The 14902-nt window shown below is 40.7% G+C and overlaps 1 protein-coding gene across 6 annotated transcripts in view; it reads left to right on the top strand.

The window, feature by feature from the left end:
• The first annotated feature begins 1512 nt into the window (after nucleotides 1-1512).
• CHD8 (chromodomain helicase DNA binding protein 8) overlaps nucleotides 1513-14902 on the top strand; it is a 58324-nt gene continuing 44934 nt past the window's right edge. For 2 of the 6 annotated variants that reach the window (XM_070585854.1, XM_070585830.1), the window contains exon 1: nucleotides 1925-1996. The gene's annotated coding sequence lies outside the window, so the exon portion shown is untranslated. Of the gene's footprint in view, nucleotides 1638-1798; nucleotides 2047-14902 lie in introns of those variants that run through there. The other 4 variants (XM_070585843.1, XM_070585822.1, XM_070585804.1 and 1 more) reach the window with 3 other exon arrangements.

Genomic DNA, 14902 nt, shown 5'->3' with positions numbered 1-14902 from the left:
CAGGGACAAAACTAAATGGAACTTTATATTTTTTGTACAGGAGATTTTCTTTACCAACCAAAACAATCTTCATTGATTGGGAGGCCTTAGAGCGTTGGTCAAAGACAGCATTCTCCCTAGAGCTGCTGCTTTCCGTCATTACTGGATACTATTTTGCTGTTTTGGAGCACGTCTTTTTAATCCTAAATCTCACATCCAGTTCTATTACCCACCACTCATAACCTTCTGTACTTGGGTATTTCACCAATTGTAAGGGAAGCATGAGAAACAAAAGTATCTGGGCAAATTTGTGACCTGTTGATCATTGCTGATGTTCTGAGCGAAATGGTCATGAAGAATTATAGAAAGTGCATCTCCCACTGCCACATAAAGAATAGTAGTTATGAGATAATTAAGGGTGTTGATTGGTTTTTGAAGGCCAGGACCATTGGAAATCATACCATTTATAGCAGTTTAAATCATACTATTTATAGATCATTAAAGGGGACAGAAATTATTAGACAAAGCACACCCTTTCCCCTTTCTCTGATGCCTTAACTGGTTCCTTCGACAGCAGATTTATTTTGTACCAAATAAGCAGAAGAATAATAGGTTCTTATTCTAGAAAGTATTAGGATCATGTCTGTATATGCATTTACAAACACATTGTTTTGATAACTCCTAATACTAACCTCCAGTTTGATATAATGACAGCAGTAGCCAGGGGAGAATTTGGCCAACAGATTTTGTTCAATATACAGGGAAATGTATTTGGCCAAGTCTTATCACCGTTCTGATAAAATAGTGACTCATATGACTTCTTAAGGTCTCTGAGCTCCTACCATGTAGACCATGCAAATATGTTATTCCTTGAGAAATTCCTTTAATGATCTGGAATGACTCCCTTCACTCACAAGTTAAAAAAATGAAAACTTGCAAGTTGTAATAGCAGTAGAGATTTTCACTAAGAAACAGCAGAAAACCTTTCTCATTGAGTACAAGAGAATTTCACCTACAATAAAATTATTTCCTTTCCAATTTAAATGCAGTAGTTAGAAAATTACCCTTTGCAGCCAATTTGGTTTCCAAGGTTGTCCCCTAATGGCCCTCCTCCTTACATATAATTTCTCCTCTATCGTTTCCTCTATCTGTATTCATAAGTAGTTTAGGTCTATTGATGAATTTAGGCCTTTAAAAAAGAAAATTTTCCCTAAATCCTCTCATTTCCCACTGACTCAGCCCTTTGTGCCGTCAGTCAGAACACTGGAAAACTTGCAAGTGAAGAGTATGGCTTAGAAGCACCTAGAATAGACACATAACCTATGTTGGTCATGTGCTGGAGTGAGGTGTCTATAAAGGACTATCCCAGGAACCAGGAAAACTCACTCTCGTTCCAAGAATTCATTTTTGTTTCTTTGATTTGGTGAGATCGCTTCACTCCTATGAGAGGGGGGTGGTGGTGGCCTCTAGCCATATTCAGCATTATTCCAGTTTCTCCCCATGGCGACTGAAGGGCATTCTGATTATATAAAGCACGTTGGGGCTGGAGGCAAGCAGTCCGACAGAACACCGAAAAGGGCTTCAAATTCTTCAAGCACTCCTTCCTCCTCCCGGTGCCCAAGGCACTAGCCCGACCCAAGATGGCTTCCCAGAAACAGGTACCTAAATGTAGTTTCAGTTTAGAGCGCCCCCAATGGCGGGGGTCAAAAAAATACTCCGAGAGGCCTGAACTCCGGTAAAATGAGCGGTCAGAGGTGAGATACCGCCAGATTTTCTTTTCAATCAGGCATATCTGTGGTTGCCTACGTACCCTTCTCAGCCTTTTAGGACCTCCCACCCTCAGGGGACTTCCTGAATGGCGCTCACACTACCCTGCTGGAAGAGGCCTGGCCTCGGCCCTGCCATTGGTGGAGCGGATCGTAGGTGGGCGGAGCCGAAGGAGAATGGACTACTAGCAAGCTAGGTTGAGGCGAGGCCTGGCCATGCTCCGCCGGAAGGCGCCTTGTTCTCCGAAAGGGTGAGTTGAAACGCTCGCTGGCTGGAAAGGAAGCACCAGGACTTGTTCAGGTAGGATTCTGCTCACACCCGCTCCTCAGTGCTGGTCCAGAAGTCCTTGAAAAAGCTAAGGCTCTTAGAATTGGTTTCAATAACTCGTCCTCCTCGCTCCCCCGCCCCCTGCCCGTCCCCCGGTTGTGAGGGATCAGGTGCTGGGTGATGCTCTGGACTGAACCATTCTCCTTTGTGAGAGGCCGGGGGAGAGGGCGGCTGCCGGGCCGCGGGGCTCGAGTCAGGTCGGGCCGCGAAGGGGACTGCCCCGGCCGCTGTAGAGTTTTTAGGGCTTGTCACTGCATACTGGGCGTGGTGTAGATTTGAGGCAGCTCCTTGTTCTCCTTGCCCCTTCAAGAGGGGGGGAAATCTCCCCGGCTCTGTTTGGTTACTCCATACTTTGGACTCAGAAGTGGGAGGTTAGGGGGGGGTTTCTTCTTTCTCTTTCATTTTTCCTTAGTTTTTCTATTTTAATAATAAAAGTGAATAGGAAAGCTTGGGGTGAGCGTGTGTAGATTACTGTACCTTCTTAGGTGTAATTTCTGTGGGTCTTTGGCAGAGAAGAGCAGGATATTGGAGAGTGTTTAGAGATGGTGGGAAGAGAGGCACTCAAGCCTTGCATCTCCGTTGACAGGTCTGCAGAGCTCACTGGTTTTCTGTTGCATTATGTAAACTCTTCCCTGGCAGAAGACCCCTCCCCCTGCCTAGGAGCGAATGCAGTTTCCTTATTTACCTGTGTCTAGTGTTGCAGGAAATTTCCCTGCCTTTGCAGCGGCTGTACAAATGCGGCAGCTCCTAACTTTTAAAGGGCAGTCCTGAAGTGATTAAGCTTTTCCAAGAAGACCTGTATAGTGGAGGTGTATAGGACTATAGGTGTTTAGTGGACCAGTCTCTTTTCAATGACTGAGCATAGTGAGCCAGAAGTCAAAGACTTAGAACTCGATGTGTTTTTCTTTTCAAGAGTAGACAGTGGAACGCCCCAAACACAAGCCGGAGGAGCTGCATTGTCCGTGTCTCCTGCATCCTACCATCACACCAGCATCCAGAGATTATTTACTTTTCATGTTGTTTTGAGCCTATCAATTCAGTCAGGGATTCTGTGGCTGGGTTATCTTTAGCATCAGCTGAGGGCCTCTCTGTGTGGGGCACTTTAGATAATAGAAGGTGAGTTTGTGATTTGAATACTAATGTCCTCTGTTATTTAATTAGATAATGTCTTCTACTTAGGAATTTTTTTTTGTATTGGCCATGAAATTGGTTTAGATTTCAGGACAAATTGTGGTCGGCCTCTTAGGGCCAGAACGTGAGAAATGTCTCCTTCCAAGTATTTTGGAATTATCCCACCCCTTAAAAGAAGAATTATGATAAGGAAAACAACATTTTCCATTTAAGAAGACCTGGGTTGCAAGAGTGGCATGCCAGTGGGTCTGCACAGCAAGATGAAGGGCGTTGGCCAAAGAGAGGGTAGGCATGTGTGTGAAGAAACAGGCTTGGGGGAAAGGTTTAAAACTAAAGTAGCAAAGGAGTAATGAATGCACTGGGATAAGGGATTTGATGGAATAATGTATGGGTACTTGCACAGTTCACACCTTCCCCGTATTTGATCTGTCCTTTGCATCTGGCCCTTTGATTTTGTCAGTTCCCAAGTTGACAAAATCCATTTAGACATGGATAGAAAATGATAGAAATAGATAGAAATCTGCTGAGCTAGTTGTGAATCACCAGGAAACACAGATCTTGTATTTCCCTGGGACAGCCTTATCGGCAGCATAGCTGGGTGATGGGGTGGAAGAATCTTGGTATTGTGGTAACCACTACTGCAGAGCTTTGGTTGAAACTGGAAAAACTTGACGTTTTATGTGAAGAAAGGTCGAGTTTCTGATAAGTAATGTAGGATGATGAGGGGATCGTTCTTTAAAAGGAACCATTGTACACATCTCCTTTAAAAAAGGGTGAGATTTTTCTAAGCCAAAGTACCATTTAAGATTAATTTGTGAGTGCCAAGAAATGTGCTTGCTTATTGAAAGAATGAGATTTGATATTCTCGTCTGTGGAAATACTGTAACATTTTCAGAGCGTTTGGATGAATGCTAAATGCTTGGAAGTTACTATTTGTCCACAGCCCTGCAAGAGTTAAGCTATCCTCTGAGCTTACATTGAGCCTAATACCTGGGGGATAAACAGAAGACAAATATTTTTCTGGACCCTCCACCCTCACCCCTAGAAGTCCCTCCACTTCTGGACTTGTATTTGAGCAAGTCCCTGATCTGCAGGTCTTTGCATGACCTACCCTTGCACTACTGTGACTAACCTAGTATTTACCATTTTACCTTTAGCATTTGGTTCATTGATAGACTATCATTTCATATCTTACTCAGCTTAACTTTTTATATCTCCTCTTTAATTAATTTTTTATTCTTTTCCTCACAAAGTTGGTGGTCCTCCTTTCATCCTCCTCTTAGGATTTTGTTCACTTTGCTTTCTGTTTTAATTCACCAACATTGTGCGTTTTTGCTTCCATCTTCCTGAGGCCTTTTAAGGAATGCAGAGAGACCCTGAGAGCTGTTGTGTGAACCATTTGCTATTGCCTAAAAGTTTATTTAACCAATTAAAAAAATGCAAATTTTATCCTAAATAACCTTTCCCCTCCTTAACCTCTCAGTTTTGTCATGTGTATGCAAGCATATGAAGCTGCAATTTAGCTTTTTGTGTGTGTTTTCTCTTTCATATTGCCTTTAAGATTTTCACTGTATTTGTATTGCAAAATAACTCCACCTCTTTGTAGTTACTGGATGTTTTATATTTAAACTACAGAGTATGTTAGTCTCTGAGATTTCTCATTAATCTAATCTGTGGGTAACATTTTTTTTTTTCCCTTTAACTGTCCATTACTTTCTGTCCTTCACTAAGCTCTTGGTTGTTTATGTCACAAAATGGTCAACTTTAAAATATCTTAATTCTTGCCTTCGGATTTCAACAAGAGACTTTTAAGAATAAAACACTTAATTTCTACCCACTAATGTATGTTCCATGATAATCAAAAATCCAGTAGGTATAAGCAGACAGTAGACTGATCTAGCAAATTGCTCTACATTCGTCTTCAGCAGGGATGGATCCAGGAAAATATCCCGAGCAGTGGAATAGTGTAAGGAACCTAGACAATGTTCTAGCCTCTTCAAATTCAGACCGTCCAAGTGTGTTCTCACTAGTTTGTTTGAAAAGAATTCCCAGAACAGCAGACTCAGTCACATTCAAATAAAAGTACAAAAAAATTTCAAAGATGCACCAAGGATTTTAAAATTATTTACTCTTATGCATAATTATTAAGAAAAGATTAACTTTGTTATTTAAAGAATGAAACATCCCTGATTTTATTTCCAGTATACATTTCCAGAGAAATTTGTTGTGTATGGCTTCATTTTATTTGGTATTTTCAGACTTTATTTCATTTTTTAAAACATTAATTAAATGACATGCTACTGAAATTGCTAGATAATAATAGGATTGTGCTGCTTTTCTCTCCTGTATGTCAGCGCCTTAAATGTGATAGTTCTAATCCTTTTGGTAGTGTCCCAGTATTCCTGTGATTAGTAATTTCGTAATAATGCATTTTGTTTTGAGAGTCCGTTATTCTCCTAAAACTATGTTAGTAACTTTCTGAGAAAGGATATATTAACTGAATTCTTTTTTTTTTAAAGATTTTATTTTTTCCTTTTTCTCCCCAAAGCCCCCCAGTACGTAGTTGTATATTCTTCGTTGTGGGTCCTTCTAGTTGTGGCATGTGGGATGCTGCCTCAGTGTGGCTTGATGAGCAGTGCCATGTCCACACCCAGGATTTGAACCAACAAAACACTGGGCCACCTGCAGCAGAGCGCGCGAACTTAACCACTCGGCCACGGGGCCAGCCCCTTAACTGAGTTCTTAATTTCATCTGACAGGAAGGATATTCAAGAGCTGTAAAAGTCTTTCACATTTCTCAGATTGTCTTTCATGGTCATTATAGAAACTTTTGGAATATCTTGCTTTCATTTTTCTTTCCCTCCATACTTGGGGATATACTACATCTTTGGGAATTATTTCTTTGGGACATGGATATTCGGAAGTTAATTGTCCCATTAGTCATATGGGAATTTCTTTTTGGGAGGTTCTGGAAGAAATCAGTGATTTCAGTAGTTTGGCTGCCTGTTTAGAGCCCAAATCATAGTAGGATTTTGTAATAGAATATGATTTTATCAGCTCTACATTTACCCAAGTAAACTGAGTAACTGGGGGTATTTTTCCAGATTTTTGAAAAGGGGCTACCAAGGTGCATGAACACTGAACTTTCACTTGATGTTTTTCTTCACTGCTTCCAGTCAGTACTCAATCATTCTTTTTTTTCCCCCCTTGTCTGGGGAGTGGAGCACATTAGTCAGCTCTTTATTTATTTACACATCAATTCTCCTGTAAAATGTAGCGCTTTTGTCTGTTTTTCAGGTGTTCCTCTTGTTGGGAGGACCTTTCTCATGAGGTCTTAAGTAAATATAGGTAATGGTCCCTTCCATTCACTACTCTCCTGAAAGTCATGGGAATCAAAAGTTGAGGCAGCTGGATCTGGGCATGTAACTACCAAGGGGCAGCCTCATTAGGTGGAAAACTATAAGTTCCCACAAGCAGGCATTCTGAAGTAAATGGAGTGCTATGAGACAGACACTGGCATCATTCCTACTAACACAAAAATGATTAATTGAATTACCTGGATGTTGCCCTAGACACCAGTGCTGGTTGAAGTCTTTTCCATGGTTTTGAGGTTAAAGGGTTGTACTGCTTTCTCAGCACAGTAGTACTAGAGTCCTTTCATCCTGCCCAGCAGTCCTGCTATTCTCATTGTGAAACTTTTACATCTATTTCAGTATCCCACCATTCTGCTTGGCAGATCAGCTCAGCCAAGTCTCTAAGGAGTAATTTTGCTTTGAGAGAAACCTTTGGTGATATTCTTTTCAAATTATTGGACAGAGAATAATAAACTCCTTTTTATTTGCCTACTATGTGCCAAACATTGTACATTATCTTTTAAGCTTAAGAATAACCCTGAAATGTATGTGATGTTAGCTTCATTTTACAGAAGAGAAAAAATAAGACTTAGTAAGGTTAGGTAACTTAACCAGGAGTAGGACTCTGGTCTTTTGGACTTCAAAGCCCCATTCATTATCCAGCCTCCCCCCATTGAAAAGTTCAGTGCTCACCCCTGTGGGAGAACTGTCTGACCACAACATCAGACAAGTAGGCATCGGTAGCCTGTTAAAGCGGTACCTTTAGCAGTTGTAGAACCTGGAAAATGTAAAATTTCTTTTTGTATCTCTGTCAAAAGGAAAAAAAGAATAATATTTTGTTTCTTTTATTTAACTTAGTATTTTTGAAGATAAGATTATGTAAAATACTTTAAGCTCTATACTTGGTCAGTCTTGCAAATAACTCCATTTTTTAGCCAATGTAAGTCAGAGAAGCTCACTAAATTTTCGACAGTCCCTTGTCACTGAGGAAATTTTTTGTACCTGGAGGCACAAGTGTGATAATAACAGTGCTTTATGTTTCTTCAACCCGTCACACATACTTTTGTAACATAAACAATCCCTCATAAATAATTAAGTAAATGTTTATATTTTTATGTTAGACTGAACAAATGTATGTATACTTGGCCCAGTTAAAGTAGAGCACGCAAGACTGGTGTTGGGAGCATAAAAAGGACCAGGACTCTGTTACCTAAATTATATATATTGTTACTTATGCTGGATGCTTAAAAGTGGCGTCATACAAGGTGGATATATGGATCCAGTTAGCTATTCCTCATCTGGAACCCAGAATGTTATTTTCACCTTGGTGACCATGTGCCAGTGAAGAGGAGCTTCTTCAGATCCAGTCTAACTTGACCTAAGGGCAGTGATCCTTAAAGATTAGCCTCTTATTTTCTGTCTTTAGACTTAGGCCAAAACTCCAGAGTTTTACTGGAAAAAAATTACAATGAGGCTGACTTAAAAATGAATCCATACCCTATTTTTAACTCATGGGTATAGTGTCATCCATTCGCTTTTTGCCACAGCCACAGCTTTAGGCTTTATGGTCCCAAGCCCAAAGGAGATAACTAAAATTTCGTTACTTTCAGTGGTGGTTATCATCGTCTTTTATGTGTGTTGCATGCAATCCCTTTTGCTATATTTAAAAGCTGTGTCTGCTGTAGACTAAAAAGTGAAGATGCTTATGATTTTATAATGTCTCTTCTGAATGTTTCTGGTAGGAAATGTGCCAGTGCCTGTTTACTATCTCTGCAGTCTGAGGGAAGCCCTTGCTTTTGCTCAGGAACCTCCCCAATACTCCTCTGCAGCCCCACTCCCACACACCTTGACTGGAAGTTGAAAAAACATTCCTTCAACAAAAGTACATTGAATGCCCCTTACTACCTGATAAGCAAAGGGAATATTGGAATGAACAAGTCATACACAGTCCTTGCCCTTGTGGAACTTGCATTCTAATATGAGAGGAGTGGACATCAAACAATCATATAATCAGTTATTCAATCTGCACTACAAAAAAGAAGTTATGGATGTTACAAGAGAATTTTTTTTTTTTTTTAAAGATTTTATTTTTCCTTTTTCTCCCCAAAGCCCCCCGGTACATAGTTGTATATTCTTCGTTGTGGGTCCTTCTAGTTGTGGCATGTGGGATGCTGCCTCAGCGTGGTCTGATGAGCAGTGCCATGTCCGCGCCCAGGATTCGAACCAACGAAACACTGGGCCGCCTGCAGCGGAGCGCGCAAACTTAACCACTCGGCCACGGGGCCAGCCCCACAAGAGAATTTTTTTAACTTTTTATTAAGATTATGATAGTTTACAACCTTGTGAAATTTCAGTTGTACATTATTGTCAGTCATGTTGTAGGTGCACCACTTCACCCTTTGTTCCCAACCCCTACCTCCCCTTTCCCCTGATAATCACCAATCAGATCTCGTTGTCTACATGTTTAACTCCCACCTATGAGTGGAGTCATACAGAGTTCATCTTTCTCTATCTGGCTTATTTCACTTAACAATACCCTCAAGGTTCATCCATGATGTTGTGAATGGGACAATTTTATCCTTTTTTATGGCTGAGTAGTATTACATTGTGTGTGTGTGTGTGTATATATATATATATATATATATATCTCATATCTTCTTTATCCAATCATCAGTTGATGGTCATACAAGAGAATTTTTAATAGGGGCATGTAACCTAGTTACATAGTATAGTAGGGTAGTTAAGAATGTGACTTCTGAAGCCACACTGCCAAAATTTGAATCTCACACCACTGTTCACGAGCTGTGGGATGTTGGGCAAATTACTTCTCTCTCTGTTCCTCAGTTTCCTCATCTAGGAAATAAAGATAGTTATTTCAGGCTTAAGAAAATTCAGTATGTTAATACATTTTCATTGTTTAGAAGAATGCCTGGCATATAATGTACACTCAATGAATTTGCCTGTTTTTTGTCTTGAGGGGGTCAGGTAAAGCTTTTCTTTGAAATGATGATGTTGAAATGGGCTTTGAAGGATAGGTGAGAATTTAATAGGCGGATTGGAAAGGATCCAGTTAGATGGCAATTGCAATAGTCCAGGGAGGTGAGGTTGGTAAATTGATCCACACTGGAAATAGAGGCAAAAGTGGCTGGATTTGAGGGATGCTTGGGAGGTAAAGGAAGGATTTAAAAATACTGGATATAGGTGGTAAGGAAGAGAGTTTCTGGTCTCTGCAGTCATGAATGAATAGGAGATGCTGGAGGATGCTTACCCTTTGTCTGTGTATGTGTGGTGGTAGGGATGGAGGAGACTAGAAAAACTACCAAGAAATCAGTCTCCTTGAGGTCATAAGCCTCTTATTGGGAGAGTTGACAGGTGGATCAGCCAAGGAGGCTGGAGAGACTACCAAGAGCTATTGAGTAAGCAAGTGGATATATATACAAGTCTGGAATTTGGAGTTGACATCTGACCCAGATATATAACTGAGAGACTTAAGCATATAGATAATTTGTTGAAGAAAATAATGAGTAATAATTGAGGCCATGTATATGAATTAGACATTCTTGAAAAGAAAGTATAGAATGAGAAGAAAAGAAGGCCTAGGACCAAAACTTGGTGAACTTTTAACAATTAAAGGCTGGTAGAGGAGAAGAGTAGCAATGGAGAAATGGTCAGAGAGGTAGAAGGAAAACCAAAAACCTGTGATGTCCTGGAAGCCATGCGAAAAAAGTGTTTGAAGGTGGGAGTGGATTTTCTGAAAACTTTATAACCCTTCCTTGGATCCCTAAGAGTTTTAACTTAGGTCTCTCACCACTTAAAGTTGGATACTAGTGACTTAGAACATCTATAGCAGATTTAGGCTGACTGAAGCCAGTTAGTTGAACATGATCTTCAGACTCTAGAATCTAAGGTGTAGTTATTCTTGTTTGCCTTAAATTAGATTTAATATAGAGGAAGAGACAGTTAGAGTGCAGGTTCAAGCTCATAGATATTAATTAACCTCCTGAAATTAATGAGTTATTTTGGAGGCCATTAATCTTGATAGTGATACCCTCTAAGGCTGGTTAGCATCTTCTAGGTAGCTAGAGACACGGGCAAAAACAAAATTTTTTCCCAACTATCTGTCCAGCAACATTTGAGTACCTCCTAGGACGTAGTGGTTATATGCCAAATATTGTGCTAGGTGTTTCATTAATCCTCATTATGGCTCTATAACTTGATCCCCCTTTGTACAGAGGAATGAACTAGACTCAGAAAGGTTAATTTACTTGGTGGGGTAGAAATTTGAACTCAGGTCCCTCTTACATCAAAGCTCATTATACCTCCATGTATAATTATAACTAAAATACAGAGTAGAAGATAATTATACTAAGAGAGTACTTAACAAAAATGCTATGATTACTTTTGGCTTGACAATGAAAAGTAGGGATCAAGAGGCTTTCAATTATTAAACCCAATGGACATTTTAAAGTTCTTATATTATTAGGCATTTTTGCTTTGTTCAATAGAATTGATCACTCTTTCCCCCTGCAAAACTCTGCCCTCTTTGCTTCTGTGACACTGCACCCTTCCTTCTATAGCTTTTCCTCCTCTACCTGGTTAGTAGGTATGGCTTATTCTGATTCTTAAATCCTGATGTTTTCCTTGGTTTTTCCTTTTTGCACTCTCTACAACAAAAATTTCAACAATTGGGTTTCCAGCTAAGTGTTTTGTTTAGCCTGCATAGTGTTTTTAAATAATAAAACATTTTTTAAAAAATTAGTTATCTACATTTAAAACCTAGAAGATTTATGTAAAACTCTATATTTCTAGCTTTTGAAAAATGTGAAGTTCTTTCTTAACCTTGGATGTGCAGAGTACCATATGGCAACACTTAACTAGAGCTGAATATCAACTACTCTCTTTGGAATGGCCATGGATTCTCCAGTTCTTATAGACCCCAACATCCTTTTTTTTTTTTCCTTTTTTTTTCAGCAAAGCCCTCCGGTACCTAGTTGTATATTTTTTTAGTTGTGAGTCCTTCTAGTTGTGGCATGTGGGACACCGCCTCAGCATGGCCTGATGAGCGGTGCCATGTCTGTGCCCAGGATCTGAACCGGCAAAACCCTGGGCCGCCGAAGTAGAGCGAGCAAACTTAACCACTCGGCCACGGGGCAGGCCCCCTCCCAACATTCTTTCTTGTCTCCCCAACAGCATTGGTATAGTTTTTCGTATACTTGCTCTGCTTATCACACTCCCTGGATAATCTCCACTCTTAAAACTACTGGGGGCCAGCCTGGTGGTGCAGCGGTTAAGTGTGCACGTTCCGCTTCAGAGGCCTGGGATTTGTTGGTTTGGATCTGGGTGCAGACATGGCACCGCTTTGCACGCCATGCTGTGGTAGGCATCCCACATGTAAAGTGGAGGAAAACGGGCATGGATGTTAGCTCAGGGCCAGCTTTCCTCAGCAAAAAGAGGAGGATTGGCGGCAGTTAGCTCAGGGCTGATCTTCCTCTAACAAACAAACAAACAAAAAACTACCATTTAGATACTAATAACTCTAAATCTATCACCAAGCCAACTTTTAGATTTATACATCCCAACCTCCTATTGAATATCACTGCTTAATTGCTATAGGCAGCTTAAACTCAACATTGCTGAACTCATCTTTCCCTCTGAACTCCAGATTCTACTGACTTTTATCCCCTAAGTATTACTTGGCTCTCTCCCTTCCTTCTCATCATTACCTTTTGAACCACATTGCTATGATTCAGGCCCTAATCATCTTGTTAGGATTGTTGGTTGCAAACAACAGAAATCATCTTTTGGCTAACTAAAGCAGAAAGGAAATTTATTGAGAGGATACTGTATGGCTCACAAAATCAGTGGGAATGCTAGAGAATGTGGTTTAGAAAACAAAGGAAACCAAGGGAGGTTAGAGACTTGGAGAATATGTCTAAGAGAACATGGCCAAGGTCATGCCACTGAACAGTCTGTTTAGGATGCCACAGGAGAACGCTAGTGTCTACCATTGCTGAATATTGTCTGACTGGTTGGTTACCTCTGCAAAGTCGAAGTTCTCCACAGGAGTGTCCACTTAAACTAGCCTAGGTCACGTGTGTACTTTGTCTGTGCTAGGAAGAGGAGGTGGAAGCCCACTCCAATCCCCGCCTCTCCCCACCCCGGCTCTAAAGGGAGGTAAGATCCAGCCTCCCAAAGGAGACTCTTATTTTGAGCTATTCCCCCAATACAGGAAGGGGCCTTTTGGTTGCTGAGCAGAAAAAGAATTAGCCAATATCCACTATACAACTCTTTTCTGGACTACGACAGTAGCCTCCTAACTTGCTTCTGTGTCCTCTGCCTCCTCTTCCCCCAAGTCTATTCTCTATCCAACAGCCAGAATTAGTTAACCAAAATACACTTCTGATTGTGTCATTCCATGTTTCAGTGGCTCCTCATCTCCCTATAAGAAAGTGCTTTAACGTGGCATTCAAGGCCCTCCTTGGAGGGTCTGGCCCCTACCTATCCCTTCAATCTCATCTCCCTCTAATTTTTTCTTTGTGACTTACACTTTGGCAAGGCTGAACTACAAAACCACTTGTTTCCTCTACACGTCTCATGCTCTTTCTCATTGCTCTGCTTTGTTTTGCCTTATCTCTTAACTGTCCCCGCTGCCTGAATACCCCTTTCTTGTAGCTCACCTTACCTTCCCTCTTACTTTCTCCTCATCTGTTAAGAAACTCCTTCCTTGATAACTTTTCCTCCTAAGTCAAGTCCCTTTCATCTGTGTTCCTGTAATTGCCCCCTGCTTATTTCATTGCACATATCACCTTGTATTATAATTGATTACATATGTCACTATTGTTATAGTCCCTACTCTTCACCCTCTCCCCACATGTATACGCAAATATACTCCTACTTGTTGTCAGTTGTGATTTTTTGGTTTTTCTTTTAAATTTTTCCTTCTTCTCCTCAAAGCCCCCCCAGTACACAGTTGTGTATTTTAGTTCTGGGTCCTTCTACTTGTGGCATGTGGGACGCTGCCTCAGCATGGCTTGATGAGTGGTGCTACATCTGTGCCCAGGATCCAAACCAGTGAAACTGTGCGCCACCGAAGCAGAGCGTGCGAACTTAACTGCTCAGCCACAGGGCCAGCCCCTGTTGTGAGTTCTTTGAGGATAGAGATTATGTCTTATTCATCTTTGGTTCTCTAATACTACCACATTACTTGGTATATCATATGCTCAATAAATATTCAGATTATGAAGAGGCATTTGATGTAGATCTTAGAGAATAAGTAAGATTTTGGTAAGGCAAAGAAATGAAATACATACGGTGTATAATTTGAAGGCAACAGCATTGGCTAGGCCAGATGAGAAAAAAATATATGATAATAGTAAGTTGTCTTTTTTTTTGGCTAGCATATAAGTGTATATGTAGAAAAATAGTGGGAAATAAGAATGGAAAGGCAAAATGTGGTCTTAAGATTTTTATCTTAAGTAACGGGGAATCTTTGAAAGTTTTTACCTAGGAGGCTGATTTGACTAAACTGTGTTTTAGGAAATTAATCTGGTAGCGGAATGGATTTGTAAGGGGAAAGATCAGTTATGAGGCTTTCTTTTACATAAGCAACTGCATAAATAAAGAGATGGCAGCAGAAATAGAGGGGTCAGACATATGAATCTTAACTTTGCCTCTTAGTTTCATAGTTGAATCACTCAACTCTCTAAGCCTCAGTTTTCTCGTGTGTACAAGAGGGCTGACTTGATATGACTGCCTAAGTCTTGGCCAGCTCCAAAATCAAACTGTGATATATGGCAAGAGAGTCAGTGGGGCTTGGCAACTGATCGGATGGTGGATACAGGAGAAAGTTTCAGAGACACCTTTGAGGTTTTGAGCCTGAGTGAATGGGAAAACAGTATTGCTGTTTACAGGAGTGGCAATTGGATGTTCCTAGCAATAGTGGTAATGCTAGGATCTTTAAAAATAGATCTAAGGCCAAGTTGATCTTATTCCTCATTTGTGTCCTAGAGTACAGAAAACAGGATTTCAGTGTTGAGGATGGTTACATTTCAGGGGAAACTAGTGGTCAGGAGGTAAGAAGCTGTTTTTAATAACAGTTTACTTTGGAGGATTTAAGCTTGCATAACAATTCAGGGGTTGATTAGTCTCCTTGGGAATTAGGTGGTCTCAAGTGGCATTGCAAAGTGGGCACTGGCCAATATGTAAAATGGGCTGTTTCAAGAGAAGTCGAGAGGGGGCCGAAGACCGAGGTTGGGGTTGAGGAGTGGGTGTGTGTTTTGGAGGGGAGGAAGTTAGGAATTGTTACACGGCCCCTGAGATTACTTTCTAGAAAGAGATACTGTTGC

Source organism: Equus przewalskii, chromosome 1 (genome assembly GCF_037783145.1).
Source record: "Equus przewalskii isolate Varuska chromosome 1, EquPr2, whole genome shotgun sequence".
NCBI classification, from domain to species: domain Eukaryota; kingdom Metazoa; phylum Chordata; class Mammalia; order Perissodactyla; family Equidae; genus Equus; species Equus przewalskii.
This window is presented reverse-complemented; position numbering and strand designations above follow the sequence as displayed.